Below are 16357 nucleotides of genomic sequence, written 5' to 3'. Positions count from 1 at the left end.
TCCCAAGGTAACTGAACATTGATAAACAAGCACCTGTGCAGTGAGAGGGAGCTGCTCAAGTGCATGAACTGGAAAACAGCATCTTGAGCAAGCGCTGGGTAAATCAGTATAAGTGCACTTTTGGAGCTTGTTTCAGCTCACTCTTTCTTCCATCAGTTTGTGGTTTATAGAGTGATAAATAACATTTTTAAATGTTGCTTTCGTGACACTCAAGTGGAAAGAAAATTTGCCATAAACTAGATAGCAACCTTTGCACACCCTATCCCCCATTCCCTTTTCCTGGGCAAGCCTAGAAAGCCCAGGACTTAGGAAGGAAAGTGAGACACATCTAAGTCCAGAAGTAGCGGGGAGCTGATTGATTTGGTCTAACCAAGCCTCTTTGAAACACAGAAGCAGGCTATAACACAACTGATGATCTCGGCTCTCCTCAGATCCACCGTTACTGCCACCAACTTTCTTTAGAGTCTTATCACCCCTCACATGGATTCTAAATTGCTTCCAAGTCTTTCTTGTTCTTACTGGCAAATTCCTTCTGACCCACAGCACTTTTCAAATGGATGCCAAATTAATCGGATTATTGCATTCTGATCTTCAATGGTTTCTTGCAGCCAGCCGCATTAGGTAGAAAAGACGGATTCTGGCATTCAAAGCCCTTCAGAAGTTTAGCCCCAACCTCACTTTCTAGCCTGATCTCCTTTCACTGCCTACAAACACCATACTCTCCAGCAAGGCCAGATCTTTTTCAGCGATCCTTTTAATGATTTGCAACTTTATTTCCACCAGAAACTTATTCTCCCATTTCTCCCCCAGTCAATTTCCATTTCAAATTTTACTTCCTTCCTGACCACAATCACCCTATCCTCCTGCTCTCACAACAAGATGTAATCTCGTCTGCATCAAACATGTCTTGGTGCTGTGGGTATAGCCCTCCTTAGGCTCTTACTACATTCTGCTCTGTATGGTAATCACTTGTATATTGAATTTTTTCCTTGCCACCATCAAACCATAATCAGCCTGAGCATAAAGACTGTATCATTACATTTCCTCCGATGCCTAAAACAGAGCTTGGCCTGCTGAAAGCACTGAGTAAATATTTTTCACATTGAATTGAATACTGTATCATGGAGAAATATCCTTTATTCACCTTATATTTATTTAAATTTGTTTTAGTTTGCAAATATTAGTAATTTTATCAACCTAACATTTATTTTTCCCTTCTGTTCCTGTTACTGGCAGTGAACAATATTTTCCATAGCTGTATCTATATACTGAAAGCAGAGAGAGAGAGAGAGAGAGAAGAGAGAACCAGGCATTATATTTAATGTTTCCAGATGAAAGGCCACCAGTACTTCACGTTCTCAGGTGACCACATAATGCACCAGGCCATGGAATCACTGAAATAAAATAAAGTTTAAAAGGCAAAATTCTATTATTATTCTTTGGGACCATACTTCTCAATTGCCCTTTGGTTTATCTTTAAAAGAGTCTTTCATCCCATGAAATTCAGTGTTCTCTCCCTTTTCTCATTATAAACAATTCACTTCACATATGCAGAAAAATGAAATTAAGTTGAATAATAAAAAGTTATGAATGCTGATAGAAAATAAATATCTTTTTATCTTCCTTTCATTTTGCTGCTTGGTCTCTGTGGTTTTGCCTTTCTGGATCCGTGCCTTTTAAATGCCTTAAAGTCTAAAAGTTGAAAGGTGGAAAAGATGAGAAGATTTACTGTTAATGAGCACAATTGGGTCCTATGTCTTTATAGTCAATATTTTAAGTAGTTTAAGGAAAAGAATGTTCATTTAAGAGATAGGTCAAATGTTTTGTCTTGTTTTTCAACAGGAGCACCTGGAAGAATGTGTTGTTTTTATTTATTAGATATTTATGAGGCTCTCATAGCCCAGCGAATTATGATGAACACTAGGTATTTAATACAATATGATAAACATAAAAACTCCCAATACAGTTTGTTTGTTTGTTTCCAGATTTTTTTAAAAAGTACTGAATCACGGAACTAGTAAAAAGAAAGACAGAGAAATAGAAAGAAGGAAGAGAGGAAGGAAAGAAGGAAAGAAAAAAGAAAAAGGAACACTGATATTGGGAGAGGTAGCCCAGGCTGTCTTTCATAATAAGAACATTGAAAGAGCAAAGGGAAGGCTTTCAGCTAACTTACCGAAGCACCTGTCAAAATTCAGGGTTGAGTCTATCTAAAGAAAACAATACGGTCAGTTTCTATTTACATTAAAGAGCTACAATAAATCTGTTTGAAATGTCTAAATGTATGCTTATTGTGAGTCACTGTTTTCGTGAACACACAGTCATGCACCTGTCTCTTATACAGGTGGTAGCATTTAAGGTAATTTTATAGGTTGAATGACCAAAAGGCTACGTGTCTTGGAAACCCTTTGCCCTTTACCTTATATAGAACATCTATGCTGGAGGATCAAGGACTATCAAGTTAGGGTCAGGGGAGGGTGCTCAGAAATACACAGTTAAAAAAAAATGGAAAGAAAGAGTACTATTCCAGGGATTATTCCCACCCCAATTCTTCATTCAGATATTTCTACTCAAAACCCAATTTTCTCAAAAACAAAGTGCCTACATCTATTTCTCCTGCCATTTCCTTAAATTAAAATTCCTTCTATTCCCTATTTCTGTTATTCGGGTTGCAAGATTTAGCAAATAAAAATACAGGACATCAAACGAAGTTTGAATTTCAGAAAAATAATGAATACATTTTAGTAAAAGTATATTCCATGCCATATTTTGTATATACTTATACAAAAAAAAGATTGTCTGTCTGAAATGTAAACAGTGAATCATTTTTAGTATAAGTATGTCCCAAATATTGCATGAAACATATTTACACTGAAAAAAAATTTGATGCTTATCTGAAATTCTTATTCAACTGGACATCCTGTATTTGATCTGGCAATGCTCATGTAAATTCTTGCATCATTCAAAGCCCATATCAAATCTCATTTCTTTAGTGAATAGTTTCATAGCCATTTTATTTCAAAAGGATTCATGCATTTATTCATTCAATCAACAAATATGGATTGAACATTTAGTGTCCTCCAGGAACTGTTAGGCATTAAGGCTAAAACAAAGATCCTGTTGTTAGAAGGCAGAGGTACCCTTGAAACCAGCAAGAATGACACAGGGTAACAAGAGCTATGAGAGAGGTGCACGGGGCACCATGGGAGACCCTCAGTGAGCCTCTGCCTCTTGTCTCCTGTCTAACTGCGTCACACATCGGCACTTGGAGCTATACCTTTCACTTCTAAGCCTCTCCCTAGTGTACTACTTTGCTTATGGCAGGAACTTAATATTTATTTGTTTTCATATAATGAAGGGCTTTTTCCATTCACTTCCCCTTCACTGGAGTTATTAGAAAGCTAACCGCAGGATTGGGTTTGGTTTGTTTCTCTTTAATCAAAGTAAGAAACTGCCTTTTCCAATAAGCTAAATTGACACGCTTTGCTCCATGTTCTTTGAACAGTCATTTAATCCTCATGCTGTCATCATGAACTAGGTGCTATTTATAACTCATTTTACTAAAGAGGAAACAAAGACACAAAATGCTTCCATTAATTTGCCCCAGGTCAGATGAGTAGGAAAGGAGGGGCTGAGATTCAGACCCAGCGGTCTGGCTCTAGAATGTTCTGTTGCCACTCTGTAGTAAGTAATAAAGGTAACTTTAAAAATTAAAACTAATAAGCTTCTGGAATTTTCTGTAGACACTTAATAGCTTCCTTTTTAATTTTATATTTTAAAAAAGCTATCCTTATTTTATTTCTGATGATCCGCAAATGAACCAGATAGATTCCTCTCTACTTCAAAAGGAAGAAATGTTAAGGAGAAGGAAGCCAAAACTGTGCCATCCAACATAATGAAAGCATTTGTTTGTTCATTGCATTCTCCTTCATTGCAGCCAGTGCAAATCATTCTGGTCTGTGCTGCAGTCTAATGTCTGATTCCAAGGGTCAGCTCCATACCCACCCATACGGCATAGTACAGACAATAGCAATTCTGATGTCACTGGGAAAGTAGAGTCATGAAACCTTTTACAAGTGACTGTTTAACTTAAAGTTGGCCACTACGGAGTTAAAATGAATCAAAACATTCATAAACATTCACTAAGAAATGTTAAGGAAATGTGACACAGGAGAGAGAGAAGTCCTAGGTATTGAGGGTTGTTACTTTATTGCCTGATCTATGAAAATTCAAATTTGAGTATCCTGAATGTTATAAAGTCTTAGAGATTTCCAAAATGTGTTCTGCGTGAAGCTATTGATGAATGTTAAAAATATCCATTTTCCATGTGTATAGAATGAGGATACTTAAAACATAAACAGATTAATTTGGATGCACTACAAGTCCCCTTTCTCTCAACATAGTACTGCCTGTTCCCACTTCTTGATAGATGGGATTTCTCACAAATAAGTCATGATTTAAATGTTAGCTACCTGGAATACCAATAGGAACCAGTTAAAAAGCATTTTTACTATGGAAAAAGATGAAGAATTGACAGCACTCATAAAGAGACTTTCATCTTCAGGAAATAATTGTCCTGCTTTGAATAGTGCAGGTTGTTGTGGTTTGGCCTCAGTGTTTATGTCCCACTTCGATTAATGCATTGTATTAGGAGAAGGCTAGCTTTGTGGAATCTTTGCTAATAAATTATGTGTTAAGATAAGTAAAATAAATAAAATTGTTGGGACAGACCTATTTGTCCCTAGATGGCATACTGATACCAAAGCTAAGACTCTATTGATATTTTTTAAAGGTCTGTTAACTGTAAAATATAGTTTACGGCCTCCTTCACTTTCACAGTCAGAAAATAATGCAGAAATGGGAAGTTATTGTAGAAAATTCTGTTTAATATCTTATATAAATCAAAAGTTTCAGAATCTCAAAACCATACAAAGCCCTCTTATTTTGCATAAATTGTCCCATATAGAAACTAATATGAATTTCATATATAATTGATAGGAGAGTGACATTTAGAATAATATAAAATGTCAACAGGGACATCTTGAATAAACACATCACAAAAGCCTGTGTTTATAACAATAAAAGACAAAAAGATTTGGAGGGAATAAAGGAATCTCAGAGGTTGAAAGAACTTTAAAGTTTAACTAGTTCACCCGCCCCACTCTCATAAACTTTATATTATCACCTCCAGAAACCTGAGCCTGGGTGCTTGTACCGTATCTCCTAGGAGTTCACAGACTCTGTGTCCACCCAAACATTATCCCTGGGACTTACTGGTAAAGAACAAGAAAATGAGGCCAAGATCAGGAAGGACTTTGAAAGCAACTGTTTTCCCCCTCTCCCACAACAAGCAATGCTTTTGTCTCCCTCTGAACCTCTCAGCACTTTGCCTCCTAACCCTTGGAGAATGTGGGCGCTTAAGGAAGCACCATTGGGTGAACCAAGAACCATGGACAGGAAAATTCATGCGCAATGAAAGCAAGGCCAGGAAAAGTGTGAAGGTCTGTGGGACAGTGCAAAGCTCTGATGGAGGTGGCAAGTGTCCTGGTATTGGTCTGAAGCTGAGAAAAAGCCATATGATCCAAGACTATCCTTTCATGTGTAAATTGTGGTTGAAAAAATAAGTAACATAAAAGTTGCAATCTTAACCATTTTTAAGTGCATAGTATTAACCATATTCACATTGTTGTGCAACCGATCTCTAGAACTTTCCATCCTGCAAAACCAAAACTCTGTGCCCACTGAACAACAACTCCCCATTTTCCCCTCCCATAGCCCCTGGTGACCACTTTTCTACTTTCTGTTTCTAAGAGTCTGACTACTCTAGATATCTCCTGTAAGTGGAATTAGGCAGTATTTGTCTTTTTGTGACTGGCTTTTTTCATTTAGCAGAATATTTTCAAGGTTCATCCATGCCATAGCACATGACGGGACTTCCTTCTGTTTCAAGGCTCCATAATATTCCATATATACAACACATCTTGTCAGCCATCCATCTGTCCATGTTTATTTAAGTTGTTCCTGCCTCTTGGCTATTGTGAACAATTGTGCAATGAAACATAAATGTGCAAATAACTCTTTGAGATACCGTTTTCTGTCCTTTTGGATATATACCCACAAGTGGGAATGCTGGATCATATGGTAATTCCATTTTTCATTTTTTGAGGACCTCAAGACTTGTTATTTAACCATATTGCTACTTATTCTTTTCAATTGCCTGTTCTTCCAATTCTTGCTTCCCAGTAGAGGCTATTAAATCAATCCAGGGACACCCGGGGACAACCTGCCACTGGCTTCTCCTACACAGATTCACACTATTACTGGGACCAAACCAAGCCTTTCTGCACCACCTTTCACACATTGCTCCAAAGATGAAACACAGTTCAATCATTCTTTACTTACTACATTTGGACAGGAAATACGTGTTGATTCCTTTTAGTAATTATTCCCATTTTAGTTTCAAGATATCATTCAAGAAAGGCTCCCAGCTACACAAATGCAATTTTTATTTCGAAGGAATGATCTTCTTTTCTTTATTTGAGAAAAAATTTAGGTGTTTTTAGGGGTAAAAAGTATTATTTTGAGAGACTTGATATGAAACATGTAAATATTGTATATATTAACTTATGAACATAATTTATAAACTAGATAATGCCCACCAAATAGCTAAGATGGTTATCTTCTGCAGATTAAATTAGTAAAATAAACATGCCAAGGAAAAGATAATTTATTGCAAAAGTCTTCAGAAAGACAATGTTTTTAGGTGAAATCCTCAAAAAGCAGAGCCTGTGATATGGTTTGGCTGTGTCCCCACCCAAATCTCATGTTGAATTGTAGCTTCCACAGTTCCCATGTGTTGTGAGAGGGACCTGGTGGGAGGTAACTGAATCATGGGGATAGGTCTTTCCCATGCTGTTCTCATGATAGTGAATAAGTCTCACAAGATCTGATGGTTTTAAAAAGAGAAGTTCCCCTGCACAAGCTCTTTCTTGCCTGCCACCATGTAAGACATCCCTTGCTCTTCCACCATGATTGTGAGGCCTCCCCAGTCATGTGGAACTGTGAGTCAATTAAACCTCTTTCCTTTATAAATTACTCAGTCTCAGGTTTGTCTTTATTAGCAGCAGGAGAACAGACTAGCCGAGAAAAAACTTAACTAATTATCCAGAAAATGTTCAATGGGATTATTATTCTGAAAAAATAATGTGTAAACATCAAGGCAATGTTCAGCAGAGGTCAAATAAAGGCAAGTACAAATCAAAGAAATTCCTGTCTCTTTATCAAGTATTCAGAAGAAAGCAAGACTGAATTGGGGACGGAAATGCTGTTCTCTCTAAAACTCACTAGAGTTGTGAAATCTGGAAGGCAGGGAGAGCTCTCTGGATTTTACATAGCCTGGAAAAAAAAAAAAAAAAAAAAAAAGGTGTCAAGATTATCTTTCTCCCTTCATTCTTTTTAGCAAGCAAAATTCTGAGTACCCTTAAGGTACCCTGAGACTGCAAAGGAGGTATGTGAATAGAGACCACCAGAAATAAATTTTCCCCATTGCAATTAATAATTATTTGGCATTTTGGTTCAAATATCACTGTCTTGTGAGTTGATTTAAGGAACCAGTCATTGGAAAGTTGATAAACTCCAACCACTCTGCACCAGCAAACCAGAAGCTAAGACATAAGGAGGCCCTATCCTGGTTCCTGCTTAGCTATGCAATCCATCTACAACCTCCTGAGTGATAGAAACCCAAAAAGTGACCAACTTCTTGGAATAAAAAAATTCTTACAGCAATAATAATGATAATAATAATAATCAAAGAATTATTCTACCACACATGCAGCAAAAATTCAAAATGTTCTCTTCAGTAATTATCCAATGTTAAGAAAACCCTCAAAGAAACAGATGGAACAAATTGTAGTTAAATTTTTAAACATTTATTGGGGCTGCAGCAACCTTGCAGACAGTCCAAAATTCCAGAGCAGTATTCCTCAAGATGTAGTGGAGATTTTTGGAGTTCCGACCACATTTGAGAAGCTCTGCTCTTCCTTTTCAGCACTCAGTAACAGAGAAGGGCGTTCTGATTAATAACTTCCAAATCAATAAGATTTTCTGTTTATGAAAATGAGATATGCCACAGGAAAATCAAGCCCATATGTGAGTAAATTGTGGGGCCTTATGATGCTTGATGGGAATTGACACCCATTTGTTTTTCAAAATATACATTTTACCAGAACTCAGATTTTTGTTTGTTTGTTTTTTGAGACAGAGTATCACTCTGTCACTCAGGCTAGAGTGCAGTGGCACGATCTCAGCTCACTGCAACCTCTGCCTCCCGGCCTCAAGAAACTCTCCTGCTTCAGCTTCCTGAGTAGCTGGGACTACAGACATGTGCCACCACACCCGGCTAATTTTTGTATTTTTAGTAGAGACAAGGCTCAGATGTTTTTAAACAAGGCTTTCCCATATAATATCATCAGCTTCACTCATTCCATAATTAAGTTCAATCAATATGTCCCAAATACCAAAGGAATTGTCAATAGTGACAATATTTAGTTCAATCGATGTATAAAAACTAAAAAGTTTGTTCTTTATTGCATTTAGTTACATATGATATTCCTCTTTACTCCTCTAATGTCTCTTCTTAGAACCCTGGGAATTAAGTTTTCTTGCGGTAGTTTGTACATATCAACATATTTTAAAGGCAAGTTTACTGGAAGACCACATAGTGTGAAGATTTAACTATCAGCTCATAATAAGAGTGAGAAGTTTCCATCCCTGGCCCCTCTTTCCTGTCAATTGGCTGGTTGAAATCAGCTTCGTGAAAGAGATTATCTTTGAAGACGAGAAAAGGGTAGGTTGAGAAGAAGAAATAGAATATTCCTCAAGATATGCAATAGCAACCCCAACTTCTATCAAGTAAGGGGAATAGACTAAAATAAATTCTAAGTACAGTCATACCTACAATATTTAGTGACTATTTGAGCATAAAACAAAATACAATGGTAAGGATCAAAGACAGACAGCAGCCAGCAATAAACTACATGGTAAGGTTTGAGATGGTGCTTACTAGTATGACTTAATACCACATTTTTCTCGAAATAAAGCTTCCACATTAATTGCAAATTCTGCTTGACTAACTCATTGACAGAAATAAATTCACATATGAATGTCAATCAATAAAAGGACAAAAGGGAAGTAACACTAAAAACAAACATTTGATAGTTCTTCAAAATAAAAGTACCTAAGTTAAAGCAGAGTAAGCATTTTTGACCAACATTTTCATGAGACGAAAATAGGTGTAAAAACCTTAAAAATAATCTGCTGGAAGATAACAGATAGCTAATAAGATGGGAAATAGAGATCCAAGGAGGTTAAACAAATGGCGGAGGCCATTTTTCCCAAAGGATTGTTCTTGGAATACTAGAACAGATAATAGAGAGAATTAGCTGCACAGCTGACAATGTTTTAAGAATAGAGGACAGTGATTGGAGTCTGGTACAGAACTTTTAAAAAATCATCAAGGAGACAGGCCAACATAAATGAAACCCAGTATGGGGGAAAAAAAAGGCAATGGAATCAGATCCATGGTGGTTCCAGATACTAGAAAGTCTATATTTTTAAGGAAGTCTGCTTACTGTGTTCAAGAGTAACACAAACAAAATTCTCGTCATAGAACTAGATAACTTAAAAAACTGAAAATAAAAGGTACAATAATTGAAATTAGAAACATATAGATCAGCTTAGCAGCAGAATAAACACAGTTGAATGAAGAGAGAATTGGTGAACTGGTATAGACCAGAAGAATAGGTTCAAAATAAAGGATGGAAAAAATATTATAGATGATATATAAGAAAGAGTGAGCAACTCAGAAGGCACAGTGAGAAAGCCTAAAGTATGGGCAATTTGTGTCTGAGAAAAAAAAAGAAGTAATGTTTGCTAAGATGGTGACTGACAGCTTGCCAAAATTGAGACAAGATGTTTAGTGATATATTTAAAATCATTATGAAGCTCAGGCAAGATAAATAAAAAAAGTATATGTAAGTACATTGTATTAAATGCTGAAAACCAAAGACAAAGAGAAAATATTAAAATCAGAAAGAAGGGAGAAAAAGGATAAGTTACTTTCAAAGTAACAACAATAAGCGTTATAGATAATCACTCAATAGACACAATGGAATTCAGAATAAAATGTAGTTATAACTTCAAAGTGCTGAAGGTAAATCACTCCTAAAATATAATTTCATACTTAGTTAAAATATCCTGCAAGAATGGAGATAGCAAATCATAACTGAAAAAACAATTGCTGCTAGAAGTCCCTCCCTAAAGAAAATGCTAAGTGTTGTCTTCAGGAAGAAAAAACCAGACAGTTGTTCAGAAATGAAAAAAAAAAAAATGGGGAGCAACAAAATAAGAAGTATTTGGATAAATGTAATGAATATTAACTTGCAAATGAAAATAATGGTTCTTTCTCTTAATTTAAGCTAGAGAGACATAAAATTCACAGCTTCAATGACATGTGTCCATAAGGGTTCTTGCATTATCTGAGAATGAGACAAAAATACAAAAACGATGGCTTGAAAACTAAAGGAGGCATGGTGTAATGTCTAATGCCACCGCTAAAATAATAACAGCAACACTGTTTAAAACTCCCAATCTAACACATAAGACAAATGCAATAATAGAAAATAATAAATTAAAAACAAGGCAAGAAAGAAAAAGGGAATATAAAATATGTATTCAAATAGAAAGTATTTGGTAAAACTAAAGATTTAAACCCAAATATAGAATACATCATATTAAATGTAAGTGAAAGGAGTTTTCAGAATAAATAAACTCTGCATTGCTATTTAAAAAAAAACACATCTTAAATTTAAAGAAAAAGAAAGATTACAAATGAAAGAATACAAAAAGACATGCCACACAAGCATGACAAGGAGAAATCTGCTGTAGTCATTGATATGGTTTAGCCCTGTGTCTCCACCCAAATCTCACTTTGAATTATAATAATCACCATGTGTCAAGGGCGGTGCCAGGTGGAGATTACTGAATCATGCAGTCAGTGTCCCCCATAATATTCTCGTAATAGTGAATAAGTCTCATGAGATCTGATGGTTTTATAAGTGGGAGTTCCTCTGTACATGCTCTCTTGTCTGCCGCCATGTAAGACGTCCCTTGCTCTTATGCCATGATTGTGAGACCCCCCAGCCATGTGGAACTGTGAGTCCATTAAACCTCTTTCCTTTATAAATTACCCAGTCTCAGATATATCTTTATTAGCAGCAGGAGAACAGACTAGTACAGTCATTTTTTTTTTTTTTTGAGACGGAATCTCGCTCTGTCCCCCAGGCTGGAGTGCAGTGGTGCGATCTTGGCTCACAGCAAGCTCCGCTTCCCGGGTTCCCGCCATTCTCCTGCCTCAGCCTCCCGAGTAGCTGGGACTACAGGCGCCGCCATCGCGCCGGCTAATTTTTTTGTATTTTTAGTAGAGACGGGGTTTCACCGTGTTAGCCAGGATGGTCTCGATCTCCTGACCATGTGATCCGCCCGCCTCGGCCTCCCAAAGTGCTGGGATTACAGGCGTGAGCCACCGCGCCCGGCAGTCATATTTTTTAAAACTGATAAAATTTACTTTAAGACAAAAAGCATCACCAGAGATAGATTGGCAGGCATTCCTGGTGTCACTCAACATGTCCAAATTCCCTCTTTTTCTGAGGACACCACTCTAACGGCTACATTATAACTTAACCACCACTTTAAAGACCTTATCTCCAAACATTATTACATTCTGAGGTACCAGGGATTAAGCCTTCCGATTCATGAATTTTGTGGGGACACAATCAATCTCTAATGCGTAATTATAGTAACTCATAAAAAATGCTGATCTGATTAGCTTGAAAATCACAGCAGAAAAGTAACAGTTTTTACTATTTTATATTATATGACAAAAGGCCCCACGCTCCCTGTTGTTTATAGCACAACCTCGTGTTTCTGTGGCTTCCATGGCTCTGCTCCACGTGTCTTCTCATTGTAGGAATAGATGAGGGAAGACCTTTTAGCAGGGATTTGCCATTCCCATGCAAAGGGGAAAGAGTGGGGAAAATGTGGTGCAAACACACAGTGATTTTAGGAGTTTCTGCTTGGAGGTAGCATACCTATCACTATCACTATTGCTTACTTGGCCAAAGCAATCCCATGGCTCAACACTAATGCTTAACAATTGGCTATTCTGGGCAGGTGTGGTGGCCCATGCCTGTAATCCCAGAACATTAGGAAGCCGAGATGGAAGAATTGCTCGAGCCCAGGAGTTTGAGACCACTCTGGGCAACATAGTGAGACTCCCTCCAGCCCATCCCCGACCCCATCCCACCCACCCCCATCTTTACAAAAAATTTAAAAGTTAGCCAGGCATGGTAGTGCATGCCTGTGGTCCCAACTAGTAGAGAGGGTGAGGTGGGAGAACAGCTTGAGCCTGGGCAATGGAGGCTACAGTGAACTGTGATCACACCACTGCACTCCGATCTGGGTGACAGAGTACGACTCTGTCCCCCCACCCTGCACAAAAAGATTTAAAAAAAAATTGGCTATTCCTTCAACAGGGAAGCGCTGCAAGCCAATTTCAACAGCTGTGACTATAGAATCCCTTTACAGAGAAGTAGGAAGCAATTAACTGAGAGCAGTAATACAATCAGCCACCGCAAGGTCATGGATTTACAGGAATTTGCTATTCACTCACGTTATAAAAGCAAAGACAAAAATATGAGTAACAAGATGTTTGTCATGCTTGCAAGGGACAACAGGAGCTGTTAGCAAAATACATCGATTAATTTTCTACTTTAAGATTACGTGTTTCTAGTGAACCAGAAAGCATGCAAAAGTTGCTGTCTACGAAGAGGATTTGCTTGGAGGTTTATCTAGGACTGATTAACCAAAAAGTATTTAATTATAGGTTCAGAGAACTTAATGTTTTCAGATACTTAGAAAATGATTGATTGATAACAACAACAAAATGAGTGAGACATAGGGTAATTAACAGAGCCAACCCTTGCTAAAATGATGGTGAACTAGCCATCCACCTACACACCTCCTAGCCCTATCCCCCAACCTCTCCTCCATCTCTACTCCCCGTCTTATTCTCTCCTGAATTCTGCTCAAGTTCAGTGTCATTTTCTGCCTTCTCTAGACCTGGGCACAGACTGCTCCCTGATCTCTTCTTATCAAATGTGTCAGGTTGACTTTGGGTTTTGGTTTTGTTTATATTGAAGTATTGGTACTTGTGACCCTTCCTAGTCTCTGATCTTCCATACTTCCAAGGTAACAACTATCCTAACTTCTAACTCCATAGATTCACTTTCCTGTTTTTGTATGTGTTCCTTAGTTTCTGGTTTCTTTCACTCCACATTAGATTTGTGGTAGTAGATTACTCATCCAGCTGATATATAGAAGTCCATCGTGTGAATATACTATAATATATTTACCTATTCTACCTTTCATGGACATTTGGATAGTTTCCAGTTTGGCGCTATTATGAATGGAGTCACTGTGAACATTCTAGTTCATGTCTCTGGGGGAACCTCATTTATAGATTTCTTTAGATTGAAACCTAGGACTGAAATGACTGGGTTAGAGGGCATATGGACATTTAGCTATAATCATTTTCCAAAGTGGTGGGACCATGCTACAGACGTTTAATAAGGATTTGCATTCATTCATAAAAACCTGAATAGTCTGCACAGTATTTTCAAAAGAAGCAGATCGAGAACTCAGTTCTGATTCCAAGCCTAGTACGTTTTCCATCCAGTGGATTCCAGGTTCTTCTGTCCTACTTTCTTCTCCTCAATACTGTGCTGTCTTTTTCCTCTAAAGACTCAAGAATGAATAGCTAGTCATTCACGGGGCATTCTCCCCAGGGTACTTTTTGTCTTAAAGAGGGTCAGTGGTAACTCCAAAGAGCTCTAATTGTGGGACTTTCAGGTTCTATAAAAGATCAATCTGTAGGAAGGAACTAGAGAGGAGAGAGAGGGAGATAACTTCAGTCACAGGAAAGTACTTAACACAATCACTCAGATCCCAGAGGGTCATTGACCTGAATAGAGCCATTTCTGATGAAACACAATAGAAGATAGGAAGCTCATCTTTTATCACGTGAACTTCAGGGCAAACATGCTAGAAAGCTATTAAACCCTGGCCTCCTCACATTGATACACAGGAACCAAAGGGAAGACTCAGATGTCAAATTAAACCACAATTCCCATGTCTGCACCCAGGCGGCCAGAAGCAGGAATCGGCTCCTGGTTTCATGAGGGTGGCCTGCATGTGAGCCCATGATGTGACAAAATGTAGCAGAAAAGACTGAGAAGGATGACAAGGAACATGAAGCTCCAGCCTCCTGACTTACCCCTCTCAGGTGGGCATCTGTTCCCAATTCCGTATTACAATTAAAGAGAATTATTTTTATACATTTAGATACTTTCAGTGTCTGGATTTGAATATAGCTGAAGTTAAGGGTACTAATTAATTGTGAATCATTCCAATACTTGAATATAAAACCTCTTGAGCCTAATGTGCAAATTTATGTAAAAACATTGTGAAAATTAGAAATGCACTGGCACTTTTTTTTAAGCAGAACTGTAGCACTCTGTCTAGTCGAACAGACTGCTCATTTGCAAGTTGTCTATATGCAAAGCATTCTGCCCCTGGGAGCCTAAAATCTCCTTAGCAAGTCATCTGAAATTTGAGAAGAGCTTTGTTCGGAACCTGCTTTCTGCTCTCTTCACTTTTCTTCCCTGTTTCCAGCACTGTGGGCAAAAAGCCTAAGGATGGATTACACCTGGCCAACCCAGCAACAGCCGTGGCCCAAAACAGGAGGCCTGCCCTGGGAAACCCATTTGAGTTCAAAGGAGGGTGTCTAAATATGCTTGTCTTGAGCCCTGTGCATTGGGCCTTGCACTGCAGCCTTCCAACTTTAAAAGAAATTTCAGAATCCTCAGAGCCTCTGCAGGGCTCAAATTTTCTTTTGCAGATCAGACCTGGTGAAGAGGCTATTTGCTGTTCAATCCTAGGCTAGCTTTCTGCCTTTCACCTAGTGTTTGAAGTTAACTGATCAACACTGCATGGGCATCTGCCTCACCCAGCTTTGGGAGTCGGGGGAAGAGCCAGCCACAGGTGCTCGAGTGCAGGTGCCCAGGTGTGAGCGGCCAGGTGCAGATGCTCAGGTGTGGCAGCAGGGAGTGCACTTGGCCCATCTGCCCTGGGGAGGGCCAGCTCCCGACAGAAATAGGCCAGAGGTCAGTCTCAGGAAATGCTTGGAGCAGCCAGCAGGGTAGGGCCAAGTCATGATACACCTAGGAGTGGGAGGGGAGGCCTCTTTGGGAATTACCTGGTTTATCATTTAGCTGTTGGGGTGGGGAAGAGGTGGGAAAGACAGAAGGCTCTCCTAGGAATTGGCAGGCAGCCACGACAGAAGTAATGGCAGCCCACTTGTGCTAGAAAGGCAGGCAGGACTTGATAGCTCAGAGATTCTCTCCTGGGCTGGGAACCACATCAACAAGTACAAATCGCCGTTGCCTTGGAAGGAAATGGCTCAGGTTTTTCCCAGTAGCTCAATGCCTAGGCACCCCCACCAGTGGTTTGGACATTTCGCTCTATTAGCTCTTCTGCTCAGTGGCCCATTCTGCTAGCCACGGCTCACATTTACTCAAGTTATGAAAAAGGTTAATTTTCCCATACTGAGTTTCTCTGCAAAAGCTGCTTTCAGTTGTGACCAGTAAGTTCCGTTGTCACCAATATGGGTACAACTGTTGTCACCCTGATATCCTGAGGCCATGATACTAACTAAAAGTGTGAGCACAGATCAGTGTCATTGCCATCAACTACAAGCTTGCTAGAAAGAAAACTCGCCCTACACTTCCAGAATCAGAATCTGCATTTTAACAAGGCCCCCCAGGGAATCCTGTTCACAATGAGTTTTGAGAAGCTCTGTTCTAAGATATTACTCCAATCCCCAGCAAGCCAAACCGATCCTTTTCTTCGCATAATCAGAACGCTCGGTTCCAGTACTCCAGATACCAGCCATAGGAAAGCATGTTGTTCTCTCATTTCCCTTTAACCTTATCTAAAGCACTTAATTTCCTCAACCCTTAAGTCCTCATCTGTAAAATGGGAGAGATAATCCTGCTTAATTTAAGATGATTAAGTTGAATATTAAACTAGAATTCGTCCTACAAATTGTGCATCATGATTGGAATATTCAATTTTCTTGTTACTCTGTGTCCTGACTCAATAACTGGGTTATACACTCCTGAAAACAGGACAATCTCTTCTCTACCTCTTTCTTTATCTTCCCTATGTGCTGAAATACAGCACTCTG

This window comes from Macaca fascicularis, chromosome 17, assembly GCF_037993035.2.
Source record: "Macaca fascicularis isolate 582-1 chromosome 17, T2T-MFA8v1.1".
In the NCBI taxonomy this organism is placed as follows: Eukaryota; Metazoa; Chordata; class Mammalia; order Primates; family Cercopithecidae; genus Macaca; species Macaca fascicularis.
Note: the sequence above shows the minus strand (reverse complement) of the source record.